General features: G+C 48.8%; 3 long non-coding RNA genes across 5 annotated transcripts; all 3 read right to left on the bottom strand.

Moving 5' to 3' along the window:
• Window positions 1-7,561: 7,561 nt before the first annotated feature.
• Window positions 7,562-13,466, bottom strand: LOC311429010. Its single transcript, XR_014688008.1, has 4 exons — window positions 13,072-13,466; window positions 9,898-9,971; window positions 9,322-9,467; window positions 7,562-8,251 (listed from the first exon to the last, which is right to left on the bottom strand). It is a non-coding gene; the product is annotated as an uncharacterized lncRNA (long non-coding RNA).
• Window positions 13,467-14,133: 667 nt separating this feature from the next.
• On the bottom strand, window positions 14,134-15,990 carry LOC311429009. 3 transcript variants are annotated; one of them, XR_014688005.1, is made up of 5 exons: window positions 15,875-15,990; window positions 15,704-15,753; window positions 15,225-15,318; window positions 14,980-15,115; window positions 14,134-14,262 (listed from the first exon to the last, which is right to left on the bottom strand). It is a non-coding gene; the product is annotated as an uncharacterized lncRNA (long non-coding RNA). The 3 variants fall into 3 exon arrangements; XR_014688006.1 differs by lacking the exon at window positions 14,980-15,115 and having other exon boundaries at window positions 14,157-14,262; XR_014688007.1 differs by lacking the exon at window positions 14,134-14,262 and having other exon boundaries at window positions 14,741-15,115.
• A 588-nt stretch (window positions 15,991-16,578) lies between these two features.
• On the bottom strand, window positions 16,579-17,917 carry LOC311429008. Its single transcript, XR_014688004.1, has 2 exons — window positions 17,857-17,917; window positions 16,579-17,756 (listed from the first exon to the last, which is right to left on the bottom strand). It is a non-coding gene; the product is annotated as an uncharacterized lncRNA (long non-coding RNA).
• Between the last annotated feature and the right edge of the window lie 229 nt (window positions 17,918-18,146).

The raw sequence follows: 18,146 nt of genomic DNA, 5'->3' as shown, positions 1-18,146 counted from the left end.
TGGGAAAACAAAGGGATTAAATGATCGTTGCGTTCACAACACATCACCCAATGGTGTGTTTTTTTTGTTGTTGTTGTTTTTGTTATTGTTGTTTTTTGTGTGTGTGTTTCCTGTATTTATTTATTTTTTAGTCTGCTTTAGCTCAACGGCATGCAGAGTGCAGACAAGAAAACTGGGGTGTTTCTAGAAGCAACAATCCCCACGCTTTTGCTGTAGCTTTGAATATTAAAAGGACAATACGACCCAGCAAGTAACTGGAACTTTCTTACCTGGAATTAGCTCAAACTTTTCTTCACATTGAAAGAAAAATCTAGGAGCAGAACAGATTATACACCAACAAAATTGAGTCCATTTCATCCCCAGAAAAAAAATCACATGCTCTCATCCCCTCCTGTACCTCAGCCGCTTGCCTACCCCACGTGGCACACGCTTCCATCTGTTCTCTTTACCCACTTATAGCACCTCTAAAAGGCAAACTGGAATTTTACTCTATTGGCTGTAGGAAAATAACTGCAGTGACAACCGCGCCCCAAACTGAGCCAGCAGCCCCTACTAAACATCCCTCTCCTAAGTGAATTCCAAGCACTTAAAATCCAGAAATCCATAGACTCCAGCCTGCCTAAACAACCCTGCAACGGACAGAAGGAAAAACAAAGCACTGTCCCCAAAAGAGCAGCCCAGGCAGAAGGAGCTCTCTGATGGCATGCCTGGGGCTCATATAGCATTTAGCCCCGCCCAGCACCCAAACCCAATCACCTGGGAAAGGGGAGGGGCAAAGCACATGAAAGTAGGAAGAGAGCAAAAGGAGCAGCTGTGTTTTGTTTTGTTTTGTTTTGTTTTCCTTTCCTTTCCTTTGTTTTTTAAAATCTGTTTTATCTCAAAAACATTCAGAGAGCAGACAAGAGACCTGTGGTGTTTCTAGAAGCAAAAATCCCCTTTTGCTTTTGCTGCAGCTTTTAATGTTGAACTGATAACGGCACCAAGCAAGTAACTGAAACTTCTTCAACTGGAATTAGTTTAAACACGCTCACCGTCATCTGCAAACACAGAGAACCAGCATTCACTAGCCCTAACCCTAACCCCAACCCTCACCCTAAACTCTAACCCTAGCCCCAGCCCTAGTCCCTAAGCCCAACCCTGGTTCCCGAGAACTTCATTTCCAGGCATGCTCTGGGCGCTCAACATGGCCTCCCGGAGGTCCGGAGTCCCAGAACTACATTGCCCGGCATGCTCCGGGCACCCAACATGGCCTCCCGGAAGTTCGGAGTCCCAGAACTACATCTCCCGGCATGCTCCGGGCAGTCAACACGGCCTACCGGAAGCCTGGTGCCGGAAAACTACACCTACCAGAATTCCCTGGACAGCCAGCACGGCCAATCAGAGGCCGAGTTTTCGAGAACTACATTTAACAGCGCTCACTGTAACCCTAGCCCTTCCCGCCCTTACACAAAAAAGCCTCAAGCCCTATCCCTAAACATCCTCGAAACCCCTACGGACCTAACCCAAACTATTTACCACACTAAACCCCTGAAGTCCTATGCCTAAAACCCCTAACCCAATAAATTAAGACGCTCAAATCCCAAACCCGCAAAATTGAGATGCTCAAATCCCAAACCCCCTTCCAAAAAAGAAAAAGAAAAATCAAGAAAAAAAAAAATCAAACAAAACAAAAACAACAAAAGGGGTAGATCTGGTGGCATCTGCCCTGTAACCCTGCAAAAATCACGAGGGACCTAGAACAAAGCAAACGCACAAAATAACATTGACATCCTATCCATAAATGTGCTATAACAATTAATCACCTCCAAAGAGCTTCAAGCAATAAATGCACATACTACTAGATCGGTTTCCTCTAAAAGATCGTACCAGACCCTGACCCACCAAAAGAACCCTGCATGTAGCTAACAGAAGCATCAACAAAGCACTGACCCCAAAGAGCAGCCCGGGCAGAAGGAGCTCTCTGATGGCATGCCTGGGGCTCCTATACCATTTGGCCCCGCCCAGCACCCAAACCCAATCACCTGGGAAAGAGGAGGGGGCAAACCACAAGAAAGAGAGCAGGAGCAGCAGCAGCTGTGTTCTTTTATTTATTTATTTATTTGGTTTTTTTTGTGCCTATCCCTAGTTTACAGCATGCAGAGTGCAGACAAAAGAACTGGGGTGTTTCTAGAAGCAAAATTTACCGTATTTATGCCTCAGCTTTGAACATAGAAAGGACAATACAACCAAGAAAGTAAATGAAATATTTTCCACGGGAATTAGCTCAAACGTTAGTGTTAGGTCAGAGGTTGGACTCAATGATCTTGAGGTCTCTTCCAACCTAGAAGATCTGTGATTCTGTGTGATTTACATATGAAGAAAAATCTAGGAGCGTAGGAAATTACACAGCAAAAAAAACAACGACGTAATAAGCAACGCGCATGCACGGCCCCACGGCCGCCTGCAGTACTCGTTTTCCACCAGCAGGAGGCGGCAGAGGGCGCCCCCGGGCCCCACCGCGCATGCGCGCCCCTCGGCCGCCTGCAGTACTCGTTTTCCACCAGCAGGAGGCGGCAGAGGGCGCCCCCGGGCCTCACCGCGCATGCGCCCCCCTCGGCCGCCTGCAGTACTAGTTCTCCACCAGCAGGTGGCGGCAGAGGGCGCCCCCGGGGCCCCACCGCGCATGCGCGCCCCTCGGCCGCCTGCAATACCCGATTAAAACCAGCAGGTGGCGGCAGAGGGCGCCCGCGGGCGTCACCGCGCATGCGCGGCCCCCGGCCGCCTGCAGTACCCGATTAAAACCAGCAGGTGGCGGCAGAGGGCGCCCGCGGGCGTCACCGCGCATGCGCGCCCCCCGGACGCCTGCAGTACCCGATTAAAACCAGCAGGTGGCGGCAGAGGGCGCCCGCGGGCGTCACCGCGCATGCGCGCCCCTCGGCCGCCTGCAGTACCCGATTAAAACCAGCAGGTGGCGGCAGAGGGCGCCCGCGGGCGTCACCGCGCATGCGCGCCCCTCGGCCGCCTGCAGTACCCGATTAAAACCAGCAGGTGGCGGCAGAGGGCGCCCGCGGGCGTCACCGCGCATGCGCGCCCCTCGGCCGCCTGCAGTACCCCTTTCCCACCAGCAGGTGGCGGCAGAGGGCGCCCGCGGGTGCCAACGCGCATGCGCGTCCCCCGGCCGCCTGCAGTATTCGTTTTGCACCAGCAGGTGGCGGCAGAGGTCGCCACCGGACCCCACGGCGCATGCGCGTCCCCCGGCCGCCTGCAGTACTTGCTTCCCACCAGCAGGTGGCGGCAGAGGGCGCCCGCGGGCGTCACCGCGCGTTGCGCGCCCCCCGGCCGCCTGCAGTACTCGTTTTCCACCAGCAGATGGCGGCAGAGGGTGCCCACGGGCGTCATGCGGCATTCGTGGCGCCCGGCAGCCTGCAGTACTCGCTTCCCACCAGCAGGTGGCGGCAGAGGGCGCCCCCCGGGCCCCACCGCGCATGCGCGCCCCCCGGCTGCCTGCTGTACCCCTTCACCACCAGCAGGTGGCGGCAGGGGGCGCCACCGGACCCCACCGCGCATGCGCGGCCCCCGGACGCCTGCAGTACTCGTTTTCCGCCAGCAGGTGGCGGCAGAGGGCGCCCGCGGGCGTCTCCGCGCTATGCGCGCCCCTCGGCCGCCTGCAGTACCCGAGTAACAGCAGCAGGTGGCGGCAGAGGGCGCCCGCCGGTGCCACCGCGCATGCGCGCCCCTCGGCCGCCTGCAGTACTCGTTTTCCACCAGCAGGTGGCGGCAGAGGGCGCCCGCGGGAGGCCTTGTCGGGCGGATCACAGCTCGCCTACTGTGCCATTCGGAGCTTGTGGCTGTATTTTTTCCAACGTATTTGCTACCCACACCCCGCGGGGCAGCTTGTCTTACAAAGAATTCTCTCTGTTAATATTCTCTTTAAGGCGGGCACGAAGCATCCACTGCTCTTCTAAGCAAGCAACCTTCCTTCTGTGCTCCCTTCGGGATGCAGGACTATGTGCACTCAGATTTATTCCACTCATTTTTCTTCCCCTTTTCATTGGCACAGTCTCCAAGGACGCCTGGCTTTCTTCTCACAGACTCGCGTCCGTTTCAGTGTAAGGCATCTTTTCCCTCCGCTGCTCTAATCCAAATTCAAATTATCCAGATAAAACAATAGCGAGGTAAGAGAGAACTGTCTGAGTTAAAGTCACCATCTTTCTGTAACTAATTTAGCAGACAGCTGTACCACATCAGAGGAGGAGGTTTAGATGCTAACCAGGTCAGGCACATCACGGTCAAGTGAGCGCCCCCGGAATCACTAAAGAAACTTAAGGAAGAATCTACTAGAAGAAAGCTGTCTCCTCTTACCACCACCTATTTAAAAGATAGTGTAGTACAGGCAGTTCTACGTGCATAAAACCACATACACACAGTATACCTGACCCAAGTAAATTCCCTCTGAGAAGTCCACCATTAAGCAAAAGAGGTGTATTGTGGTGACATACAGCTGCCGTGTAATGATCCTGAAGGGATGAATCGCCCTATGTATTCCAAGGTACTCCTGTGGTTTGTTTGTTTGTTTTTTTCAAGTACGTTCAACGGTACAGATAAGTACGTTCCCGCTAAGAAAAGAGTTCAGAATTGTTTATAACGAGTTCGTTCCAAGTGTCACTTTCTCACTTAACGTAGTAATAAAGATACGCTGCTGCTTTTGGATTTTATTTCCTTCTTGAATCTCACTGGTGTAATTCCAATGGTCAAACAACCTCTTCCAGAAAGACCAGCCCACTGCTTCACAGGAGAAGGAAAAGATGTCTCACACACGCTGGCTAGTACTAAAAAGAGTAATAGGAAGAGAAGTTCAGGCCATCAATGTAAGTATGTTTCCCTGCCTCTTCTGCTGGCTGGTCAAGTGGAATCCTCAGGACAGCCCCAGTACCTTGTGAAGAGCTTCTTAACGCCAGCACAACTTCAACCTGTCTTTTAAAAGAAAGCTGTTAAAGGAGCAGGAGACTGTTTTTAAATGAGAACAACCGAAAATAAAATTATCTGAAGAGCCACTTACTACTGGCATATTACCGTTTAAAAGGAAAATATTAATTACGTGCAGGTGCTCCAGTCTTCGTTGCATTTTCTGTGATTCACAACATTACCTTTGAACAAAAGAGTAAGAGGAACGGAAGGGAGGATATTAACTCGGGTAACCAAGGATTTGGTAAGCTGGAACTTGGTGTCTTTAACACTTTAGCCTTGGAGCAAAAATGTACACCCTGTACAGGCTGAGCTGACTGATGAGGCAGGTGCTCCAGGGTACGTGCTACCGGGAGGTAAGTAACAAACACATTCCGCAGCTATTACCAGAAGTGGGGTTTCAGGATATGCAGACTGGTTTCACAAAAAATATTAGCGGTCTGTTGGTGACAGACAATTTGAGGAATTCAGCGCTGCCCATTACAGACTCCTCAGATCAGCACTTAACGAGAATTAATAAAACGGTTTATTTTTTTTATATATATATATATATACACACACATATACACACACACACACCCCCACCTATGTTCAAAAAAATGCATACAGTTAAAATATCAAATTAGTGATCCGGTAACAACACTGTTCAAAACCAATCTCTTTTGTATGAACATTAAAATAAATGCACACTTTTAAAAGCATTTCTTTTTAGTGCTTCCAAAGCACAGCGTGTGCCAAGGCAAGGCCACCTGAAGAATCTCCGTCCTCCTCACGGGAGGAAAGAGAACTGAAGTCAGGGACCTGGGAAGCCTCAGGTGCGCTTTCATAATGTCTGCAGATAAAAACAGAAGAGAGTCTGATGTAGATTGTTTAGTAACCACCAAGTGGTAACAGTCACAGGGCTGTCTTTAGCTTTCATTAACACAACAGCAGTTTCTTTACTCTCGATCTACGCTGAATCTCAAGTTTAAAGGCATGGCTAGCAGTTCTCGGGAACAAGGCCCTCGTCTCTGTGCTGGCAACATGCAATATTACCAGTGCAGGTGTTTCTGGGAGTTTTGTTTGTTTGGTTGGTTTTTTATTGGGGGGGGGGGGGGGGGGGGGGGGACGGGACACAACAGATGGGATCTCTCCACAATGCAGACACTGTGTGCATTTGACAGTGCCCCATTTTAGTGCGATCCACTGCCTATTGCACGTAAAACAGCTAATGACAGTATTCAAGTGAGTAAATTCTCACCACCTGCAGGAGGGGCAGCAATGGTTATTTTTTTCAGCCTGTTGAGCAAAGAGCACCCTCCACAGGAAAAAAGCCACACCTTTCATAGCACGTCCTTAAGGTTACAGCCCAGCTTCTGCCGATAGAGGTTCGTAAAGTTAAAGCTCTGCTGCTTCTTCTCGGACTCTGACAGTAAGATCACTTGACCGCCAGGATGGCGAGGGCAACAGCTACGTCCTCTTCCACTCTTCTGCGGCACAGCAAACTCATTCCCGGTCCGTATTCCTCTGGCTGGTACACTATTATCTACCGTTCACCTGATTAACTCTGTTGGGTAGGCTGTTGAACTCTAGCTCCTCTAGCGTTCTCTCTAAGTGCTGTATTAAGACACGATTTTTAAACCTAGGGAAGTAATTTCATTTCTTCTTCCAAAAACAGCAGTTAAATAACTCAGTATTATTTGGCCACGACAAACAGTATTAGCGGAGGCTCTCTGTTTCCAGCATGGAAGAGCTTCCCTCATTTCTGACATCAGAATGGCAAATTTAATTTGATACAGCCATCTTTCCCCAACCCACGCAAATTCTGGGTCTTTCTTCCATAACCACCCGTATCTTTCTATTTCACACTTCAGCTCTAGGTAACGACCATTTACTTCAGAAAATACAACGGCAGTTTGACCGCTGAAACTGTAATAATTTAGGTATGTCAAAACAAAACACTTGTTTTGGAAAAGACTGAGATTTGCTATCATGAACAACGTTAGCGTTTAACTCCGAATCATTCGTATCTATACAAACCTTGCTCCTTCCCTTATAGCAAATTCAATGAAATACTTCTGAGTTTCCATCCGTCCTTGTACGTACCTCCTCAAGAAGAGAGAAGATTTTTTTCACGATCTTAAAGAAGAGATCCAAACAGATATTAGAAACAGATCTTGTAAATGCATTTTCAGTAAATCTCAACAGCCAAAGGAAAAACAACAAAGCCTAGAGTTTCCCATTTCTGCATACAGTAATGCACGTAAGAAAAAAAAGCCAGCATACCAATAATTTGAAGTGATATCGATTAGCTGATATTCAAATGTAACGCTGAATTTTGTTCTCTTAAAAGAGCAGTATCTAGAAACACCTGCCCTTGGAAAATGCAGACTAGGTTTAATCAGCAGAGAAGCCTTGTATCTCCACGAACACGCTGCCATGATCAGCAGTTAATAGAAACAAAGGGATACCGAGCCATGTTTCAACCTAGAGCTGTCATTTTTGAAAGCAGAGGTTTAAGATAACTACTCTTTACAAGATGACCGATCTATGTGGAGCATGAGCACGATTGTCTCGTATAAAGTTTAACAACAAAAAAAAAAAAAGTAGCGCAAAAGAATGAACCGGACACCTTAGATGTGAAACAACAGTATTTTTTCATTGGTTTCTGTGTTTTCTTCTCTGAACCAACTATGAAAACACGAATGGTGCTGTGACTAAGCCTGCTTAAGAGTGCTGCAGTAAGGACGGTGAGGATATAAAGTTGGACTCTGAATACATGTACTTACTTTCTTGTTCTTCCACTACTTGTACACGAGTAATCAAAAATCATTCCAAATCTGAGGTTTTATTTTCAAAATAGATCCTCATTTCAAGAAAAAGTCTTCTGTACCCCTAGCCTATTTTTAATACACTAATAAAGAACTTACTTCTTCCACGTTTGCAAACCTCTTTCACCACTCTGATTTTAATACCAGCATCGCTTCCCTCCAACATTGTAGGTGTTATTTTAAATCAATTTGGCACAGATTCAGAAGTAGACTCCATCACTCGTTTTTGGTCATCTCCAGCCACGCTGTAATTTAGAGGCCCTCGAACAAGTGCATTGGTACCAGGTTTACGATCCAAGCCATCTTTGCATCATTTAAGCAATTGAACTCATCATGTAGAGAGTCTAAGTCACCAGGTGACATTTCATCCTCTCCCTTAACAGCTGGAACCGAAGAAGCCATTTGCACAGACAAGCCATCAATTTGCTCTTCCAGCAACTGACAGTTTTCTGCTTTCTTCTCTCCATTACCATCTTGGACAGTACTGATACCAGTGTCTGAAAATTAAGAAGGAGCTTAGTAGTGCATATAACTGCAGGATCAAAAAACACAGAAGGACATTATTCTGCATCCCTTCTTGTTGAAAGTACTGTGGAGAGAGTTACTCAGCACTGTCAGATCACTTCAGTAGTTTTATTCACCCTTTGACGCAACCACAGGAATACCTCCTTTTGGGCTGCTACCGTCTCATATGACTGTCGTGAAGTTATTTGCTGTATTCCCATTTCAGTGACTAAAGCAAACTAAAGTTTCCCCTCCTTCCCCCAGTTCCAGCAAATTTTTCTTTCGACTCTGCTGCAACAGGTGGGTAAATTACTATTTGTGAGAAATTTAAAAATTTTTTTTTTTTTTTTTTTTACACACTTTCCTTCCCCACTTCTCCCTTCCCCACTATAGAATACACAAATGAGAATTAAAAGCTGAAATGAAATCCTTGCTACCGCCAAACCATCGTGGTGAAAGGTTTCAGCACTTTTTAGAAACAGTTCCAAATTATTGCTCATTCAGGACTTCGTTACCTATAGCAACAGCCTGTTTGTCTAAGCCGACCAAAGAAATTCAGTCCCAATTAACTCTAAAACTTACGTGTCCTTTTGAATTAACACAGAAAGCACGGAGACCTTTTTTTTTTTTCCTGCACACTATGTCCATTTATGACCACACAAGTTCCTGTACTACAACAACTCCAACACACCTTTATTTGTTGGCATGCCTTTGAGGTTCAGATATGGTGACGGAGATCCAGCAGCACAGGGTGGCCCTTTCCCACCAACATGGTTTGTCACAACAGTGACTGTGGCCGTCGCAATAGCGGCGACGTGCTACGCCTTCTCTCTTTAGTGATGCTGGAGTATTGGGCTCTCCAGGACGCTTGATCTTATTCTGAGGCCCAGCAACAAATTTATCTGCTTCATCTATCATCGTACCCTGAAAAGACTTTTTTTTTTTTTTTTAATATAAGTAAAAAACAATTGCTTCGTCAATTCACTACCAGAGTATTTGCCTCCGTGTTACAATTCAGTTACTTTTCAAATAATGATACAGCAGATAGCAAGACTTCTCCTACCTTCTCATCCTGTTTGAACAGACTGCCAAGTGTATGAAGAAGCCTTTTTGGTTGATCTGGATCAATCTCCCGAAGGGGTGAAGGCATCATTTTCAACTACTCCTGATGATTTCCCCTTTGAGCAACAGGAACGCCGTGAAGGCAGTCTGCAGCAGAACAAGGTATCTAAATTTAGTCTACCTTAAGACTAAGGAAATACAAGCCTCGCATGCTTCCATTTCCAGTGTTAGCATTTAAGATCTAGAAATCACTATTTCCTCCCTCTACAAAACAAAGGAAAAGCAAAAGGCAAATAAAGCCCCTCTTTCCTTTCACCATCACTATAAGAACATCTACTGCATCCTGTTGCACAGGAAAGCTCACCCATGAAACTTAATTTTCAAATTCCAAGCACGCACAACATGTTTTGTGACAGAAGGCAGAAATTTCATTCTTTTCCTTCGGAATCTAGGGAAGGACGACTGACCCAAGAAACGATGCAAAGTCTACTTCCTCTCCCACACCGAGGACAGAAACACTACTTAGGTGAATTAAATAGCTGTACCAGAATATTAATAAATAATTGTGTCCATTTACCTTCATCCTGCCCCACGATATCCCTGTGTGTTTTCAGAAGATTGGTTCTCATTCCGGTTAGCTGATCTAGAAGACTGTGACAAGACATATCATATGCATTTCTGAATGCCCGTGGCTTCAAATCCTAGTTTTATAATAAAACAAGTAACTTTCAGTTAACCCGCGAGTTCTCACGCACAAAGAAATTGCTCTGTGGGCTGTACTACTGTTAACTACTAAAAAAAAAAAAACAAAACAAAAAAAAATTCCAAAACAACTTCAGACATTCTGAACGTATTCTGAAACAACTTTCTTTCCATCTCTCTGGAAAGAGCTTTCCTCCTATCTGTGACAAAGGAAAAAAAAAAAGTTGTGATCGCGGGAGTCGTTACACAAAGCCACACTCTGTGAATTCACTACTACAGTTAAGATCATTTTTAGTCAAAAATACCTCGGCAGCAATGCTATCACTGCAAACATAGTGTTGCCAAAAAAAAAAAAAAAAAAATTCAACTCAAGATACAGGAGAGGGCGAGCTAAAAGCACAAATAACATGACCGATGGAGGCTGCAACAACCACCTGGTAGATGGTTGTCCACAGCCCTCGGATTGCACGGTCGTCTTTCCTGACAAACGAATACTGAAAAAGAAATACTGAATACTTTTCAGAATACTGAAAAGAACAGAAAAGATACACCGTGTGTCCGCAAAAGCCTTCGGGGAGACTACTGAAAGGAAAACCAAACCAAAAAACTAGGAACAGCAAGTGGCGTATACGTCAGTTTTGTTAACAGAGCACCACTAATGTACCAGGAATTTCCACATTCTTCGCCCCTCCTCTACCTTGAAAATGTCACCCAATTCTGTCAGTGTCTTCACCATCAGCATTTATTTATTTATTTCGTTTTTCACGTGGACATCCGAGGAAAACATTGAGTACCCTGTCATCGAGGAAGAAGAGGAGAGGGGGGAAAAAAAAAAAAAAAAAAAAAAAGAGAGATGAGGGGGGAAGAAGCACTGCCATTCCTTTCCTCGGTAATGCGAGCAAAAAGCTCAGGCGCTCAGCAACAACGTGCTTTGAAAGATAAAACACAGAAGAAACTGCACGTTATTTAGTCTCAGCTACAGAGTCACGTGTATTTGTACCTGCTCATTTATTCATCTGCCAGTGTATTTTAGTACAAACGCTACAGAACATAGAAACCGCAAGGTTACTACTACCTTTTGTGACCGACGCGATCTTTGGCAGGAACAGCTATCGAAAAAGAACCAACAAAATCCCCTTCGTCGACAGCCATCCGAACCTTTATCGTCTAACAGCAGTCCCACAAACATCCCCTGGGATGCTCAACTCCTGAAACTTTCTGTTCAACTTGAGGCAGAACAAGCCCTTACCCTGGGCACCTTCACCCAGCTCTCCACTGCTAGCAGAGTAGCACCCTGATACTGTCCAGGACGCGCTGCAGCAGCCTACTCGCTTACGCGTATTTACTGCAGCCTGGTTCGAGACGCGCACAGAGGGACCCACGAAAAATCCACCCTTTCCTTCAGAGAAGTAAATACATACATACATACGGACGACACGGTAAGGAAGAAAAGCTGAACACACAGCATGCGGTCCTTTACCGTGGGGCAGATCCAGCATCAGCACAAGGAGCTTTGGGGCACGTGAGCGATCATCTACACCGGCCATCGCGACAAGCCAAACTCACGCACACGAGCCTCGACCTAAAAACACAGAACACATTAAGTTCCTTTATAGCTTATGGAAGTAACAACCAGCATCTTAGATGCAGTTGGATAGTTGGATTGCATCAGCTTAGGGACTGCCTCCTTCAAAACGCACAGGGGGGTGGGGAAACCAGTCTTGGAAACCTGTTGCCTAACAGGAAGGAGACTGTTGTCTTCTCCTCCATAGGTGACGTTCTTCCAAGCATCGTCCTGCTCCTGGATTTTACCAGCCGCGACGGGATGGTCCTACCGGCGTGAGTCGGGAACGCTTCCCACGGGGTTTCTGTGACACTGAAGTAAGTTTTCCGCAGGTACAAGTAACGCAGCACGAGACGGCAAGGAAGCTAAGGCACCGTCTGCAGCACAGCACGTGTGCGATATTGGGCCTGAGGGGACCAGTCAAAGCCTGCAGTAATCGCTGAACAGGTGGGCAAGCAGGGAGCCCTACGGGAAACAAAGCTCACGTTCTGCAAAGCTCTTTTCCCGTCAAGAAGACGGCCTTTTCTATTCAGCGCATTTACTGAACTTTAGGCTACTTCCCATTCGCTTTGGCAAGTTAGCCTTTGCGTAAGCCAAGAGGTTTTAAACTGCCAAGCACCACTGATGGTTCTTGTTCTCCAACAACAGGGAATTTCAATCAGGGCACTCGTTAACAGGAAAGCCTGGCTCTGTTTCACACAAATCACGTACCTAAACCACGGAGACAGGAGTCTGCAGGAAGAACTCTTTAAAAGGTGAACTTAAAGAGAAGGATACTACTCATTTTTCCACAACTTCTGCAAGGACTGCGGCAAAAAAAGGCTGAACCAGGGACGTCTCTATCATCATCCCCTCTAGAATTCAGCAACTCCATACAGTTATGGGGCAAATACCACAGCTGCAGCGCAAGACAAACAAAGACCTCGAAGGTCACGTTTCTGCCTGCGTACCGAGTTCCGCTGGGAAGACCCCCCACCTCTGGAAAGACCCCCAGCCGCTCAACTCCCAAGCAACGTTGCCACGGCCAGTGCTTACGCAGAGCTTTGCTCTCTCTCGCTGCTCAGTACAGGCCCAAGGCCTCCTTTATTGCACACAGTTCAAGCAAAAAACTCTTGGGACATAACCAAGAGACAGACAGACAGACAGACAGAAATTGCCTCTCACGTCTGTCCTCACTGACCGCAACCAGCGTCCTGGAAAGCCCCGCAAGCACCGGTCTATTCCTAGGACAACTCCGAAAGCTGAGGCGGGACAAAGTTTAGCCTCTCGTACCAAAGACTGAGCAACAGACAGAGCCTGACAGGCCAGTTCATTCTAGGTCTAAGAGGCTACTACGACTCGGCAGGCACTACGTGCCTTCCTTCCCTTTGCGCTTCCCAGCGCCGAGCAGCTCGCGCTTCCGCAAATTCAATGAAGCCTTGGAGCCGGGGCTGCAGGAAGCTTACGAGCACGCCTTGATTCCACCCCGAGGTCGCTGCGACTTACCTGGGCAGTCGGGACGGACGGGCTGCTCTCTCTCCTGAGAACCCTGCGACCGCAGCACGCCAGCTGCGGCTTTCCTCGCTTTACCCGGTGCGCCACCTTCGCTCGGCAACAAACCCCGCAGGGGTCCTAGCGGCGGGGAGCTGCTTCTGCCCCGGTGAACCGCAGCACAAGGAGAGAGCCGGCTGTCAGGACGCAGGGAGAGGAAAGCCTCCGAGGCGCGGCGCGGCGCAGCCCAACGATCAAGCGCAGCGAGGACCCGCGCCCGGCCTCAACACCCCCCGCCCCTCCCGGCCCGACGCTCCGAGGAGGCACCCCCGGAGGCTCTCGCTCGCCTCACCGCCGGCAACCGCGCTCGCCGCCAGCGGCAACCTGCGCCTCCCGGCGCGCACGGCCCGGCCCCGGCCCGGCCCCGGCCCGGCCGCGCAGCCCGGAGCCCACGTGGCCGCCCGGCAGCGCAGAACTACAGCTCCCAGCATGCCTCGGGACGGAGCACTCCAGCCAATCCAGAGGGGCGTCGGCCACGCGCACGCAACGGCACCTCCTCCTGCTGCCCTCTCTGCCCCCCCCCGCCGCCGCAGCCGCCCCCCCTCTCCCCTGTCCCCTCTCCCCCAGCCCCCCGAAGCCGCCCCAGCTCCTCTCGTGCTCCGAGCATCTCCAGCATTTCAGGAACTGGAACCCTGGAACCGCTGACGTCTGGCACGTGTCAGAAACGTGGCAGGAGACGTACTCTGCTGTCGCAAGGCACTTGCAAAGCCGGCCCGACGGCTGAAGCAGACTCACACAGTCCACCGAGCAACTCGGGGCCCCCACTGCTGTCCACTCACCCTCATGCTTCGTTCAAGCTTCCGTGCCTACGCCCTGAGCTACAAGAAACAAAGAGAGAAGGTCACATCCACAATGGATACGCAAACAGTGCGGCACATGCAGAGGACTCAAACACAGAGACCAGAGCCAGACAAATAAAACAAACAAACAAACAAACAAACAAACAAACTGAAGTCCACAAATGCCACAAGGCCATGAATGCATAGCAGCCCCGGCAGGGGTAATGGCAGACATACCCTTTGCAGATGAAAAAGGTGACCCTGCTCAGTCTCCTGGTAATACTGCACCAACACGGTCAAGCCTCTTGTAGCATGTCATCAAGCTGGTTTTAGTCCTCTGGAGAGTTACACAAGTGGGTTGATTCATCTAGAGATTAAAATACAGATCAAACACAGGAGCGTATCCCACCATCCCAAAAAAAAAGTAGAGCCAGCAACCTCTGCTACATATCCCTCTATGAAGTGAATTCCAAGCCCTTAGAATTCCAGAAATCCATAGACTCCAGCCTGCCTAGAGAACCCGGCAACTGACTGAAGGAAAAACAAAGCACTTACCCCCAAAGAGCAGCCCAGAAGGCAGAAGGAGCTCTCTGACGGCATACTTGGGGCTCATATACCTTTTGGTCCCACCCAGCACCCAAACCCAATCACCTGGGAAAGGGGAGGGGCAAAGCACATGAAAGTAGAAAGAGGAGGAGCAGCAGCTGTGGTTTATTTACTTATTTATAAGGCTTAGCTCAACAGCATGCAGAGGGCAGACAGGAGAACTGGGGTGTTTCTAGAAGCAACAATCCCCATGCTTTCGCTGCAGCTTTGAATATTGAAAGGACAACACAACCAAGCAAGTAACTGAAGCTTTTTCAGCTCGAATTAGCTCAAACTTTTATTTACGCAGAAAGAAAAATCTAGGAGCAGAACAGATTATACGCCAACAAAATCAATTCCGTTCCACTCGCAGCAAAAATCACTTACTTCAGCAGGCTATCTGAGAACCAAAAGGCTATGCTGATGGGTCAAAACACACTACAGGACACTGGGGCCGGGCCCTCCGCTGCACCCACTTAAAACCCATCCCTACACTCACCAAGGTGCAACCCCAACCCGAACACAGACGCAGCATTTCAGCCTCAACACAGTTTCCAGAACTGCTGGAAAGCAAGCTTCATCCTCAGCGAGGCGTGCTCAGGCTGCACAGGAGGGGGCTTCGGGCACCTCTTTGCCTACCGAAGAAGACCGCCATCAGCACCTGCTTTGTTCCGATCCTAAAGGCTAACATCACAGCCCACGTCGCCTGGGACACCTGATAAACAGAAGAGAAAGCAGCCATACCGTTTTCAAGCCGTCCCTGCACGTGTCGCTCCTCGATGATCTGCAACCTCTTCTCAAATCCTCAACCGCTTCTGTGGAGAGCCTGCCATGGCACCTGCAAAGCAAGACCCTTCGCAGTCACCTCGTGCTACTTGGCAGTTCTGCTCCAATCCAGCTCACAAACAGCCCGCCCTTCCCGTGCTGCTCTTCAGAGTGCAGCTTGGCCCCTCTGAGCCTGTGCGACACACCTGTGAAACAAAAAGAAAAGCATAGGCTGAAGCAGCATCCAAAGCCACAGCACAGCTGGGACAGTTACTCTCATCTGCTCCCTAACCTCTGCTCCCTCACCTGCCCTCGAGGCAGATGCTTCCATCTGCTCTCTTAGGCCAGCTACAACACCCCTGAAATATCAACAGGATTTTTACTGTACTTTGTGCAGTTAAGTAACTGCAGTGACAACTGCACCCCTAAAGTACCTGCTACATCTGTTCATCGCTCACCTTGCCAAAAGCAGCTCCGGTCAAGTCCCGCGTTGTACACTGTGTTTCAGCTTTAACAAATGAAAACGGTCACAAGATAATCATTCAGCTGCCAGCATTAGCACCCATCCCTCAACAACACAAAGGGACCCCGTTTACAATATTATCATTTCAAAACAGCAGCCCCCATACCTCAGCACACCTCAGGAGTAGACCAAGCCAGTCACCGAGCTGCCTACGGAGCGCTGAACAGTTCCGGAAGGAGCTCTTTCCTGTGACTGGTTCCTCCAAAGGTTTACACTCTACTGGGGACAGGACAGAAATAAAAATAAAAGTTTCAAAAACCCCTTATCTGTAAGCTTTCAAGATTCCACAGACCTCCTCCTCAAGCACACCGTTCAAGCACTATGCGAGCAGCTGCTCACAAGCAGCTCAACTCTTCCCCCCCACACGCACATCTGACAAACACCACAGAGATGACTGTGCCTGCTGCCCTTCAGTACGTGCGCAGAGGCAGACCAGATGTCTTCGCCAACACAGTCCGGACAATGTATTAGCACACCCATGCACTGCCACGTTAGCTGTCATCACTAACTGCCAGGCAGGACAGCTCCAGACCAAACACATACACACACAGCCACGCCACAAACACTACAAACAAAACACACAACACAAGGCGCAAGAAAAAGTGACCCCCGGAGGGAAGCCCTATGGCAACAGCAAGTCACAACAGGTGCTCTGCACCAGACCCAAGGAGAGACTCAAATGTCACGACACGCGACTGGAAGACACTGCCAGAACTGGGGTGATGGAGGCCTAAAAAGCCTTCCTTCAAGACAAGAGACCAGAAGGATGGGGACTGAAAACCCCATATGATTCAAAGATCGAAGCCGAAATTCCTTTAAGCGGTATATTCTTTATTGCAGCGCTGGATGCACGGGGGGATCTCTCCACCTATCGTGCATACCCAAAGCAGAAAGCAGTCTTGAATTTATACAATCAATCTATCAATATTCTACCGGCGCCTATACATATTCATTGCCTACCCCCGCCTTCCCTCGCTTCTCATGCTAATTAGCCTTTTGGCACCTTGCGCCTGAGTAGAGCCTCCCAAGAACTGTGGGCAGGGGCCTTTGGGACGTGGGCAGGGGTCTTTGGGAGGAAGACCCCGAGTCTTCCTCACATTGTACTTTTCACCTTTGGTCAGGAATCCGCTGAGTTGGCATGTTTCTTAACCGCAAGAGCTGGCTGTTGCTAATTCTTCCCTTTGTTGTGTCTTTATAATGAATTCCAACGTCCAGTTTTGAGATTTATAGTCCTTACATTTGTTTCTCTGTCCGTCTGCCGCTTCCTTATCGTGAGTTCCGGTGTCTTGTTTCGAGATATACAGTCCTTGTCTGGGGACTGTCCTTGCCTCCCCAATACCTCCTTAATCACATAAGACGACGCTTAGGAAATCAATTCCCAAGCAAGAGCTCCTGATGCGGCCCAGATGACTTCCACAAGAGCGAGGATGGAAACAGATGCGATCTCAAACCGAATATGATGCACGAGACCTGAAACAGAACTGCACTTCAAGCAGCGACTGCAAGACAAGAAGTGCTCGGATCAGAGCCACGATGACAAAACAAGCACTGAGGCCCTTCAGCACCGCTACCAAGTCGCCTGTCTGGTCTGTCCAGTGTAAAAAGCTAGAAGGATATCAAGACCCGAGAAGCACAGAACAGACATTGCAGAAGCAACACTACAGGACAGACGAACAGAAGGAAACTGTCCTGCCTGGCGCACGCACTCACGCTACAAAATAATCCCGCTGCTTCTATTAGCCTGGTGACCCAGCCACAAGCAGCCTGAACGTGACCCAGCCTGAACCACCCTCGCAGCGGCACCAAGTATTTTCAGCCAGCTGGCTCCACGCTGCTCTGGCTCCCAGCTCCCATTAGCCACCCCAGATATGCAAATACCAGGTGCCCCCCAACTTAGCTCTCAGGTTGCTGCATGGTAAATTCCCTCCGCCTCAAGAAATACACAGGCACTGGTCGTCATCTTAGTCAATTGCCAGGCTCATCACCAGCTGCAAAAACAGAGTACCAGCATTCACTAGCATGCCGGTCATGATGCCCACCTTCTCCACAATGCTGACTACTGCTGATGCAACATACAACTATGCTCACCTGTTCCTCTCCAAATCCAAGCTCCAACACTGCAACCAGTATCATCCACACCACCTGGGAAAACAAAGGGATTAAATGATCGTTGCGTTCACAACACATCACCCAATGGTGTGTTTTTTTTGTTGTTGTTGTTTTTGTTATTGTTGTTTTTTGTGTGTGTGTTTCCTGTATTTATTTATTTTTTAGTCTGCTTTAGCTCAACGGCATGCAGAGTGCAGACAAGAAAACTGGGGTGTTTCTAGAAGCAACAATCCCCACGCTTTTGCTGTAGCTTTGAATATTAAAAGGAC

The sequence above is a fragment of the Aythya ferina genome, assembly GCF_964211825.1.
Source record: "Aythya ferina genome assembly, contig: HAP1_SCAFFOLD_238, whole genome shotgun sequence".
Lineage (NCBI taxonomy): Eukaryota > Metazoa > Chordata > Aves > Anseriformes > Anatidae > Aythya > Aythya ferina.
This window is presented reverse-complemented; position numbering and strand designations above follow the sequence as displayed.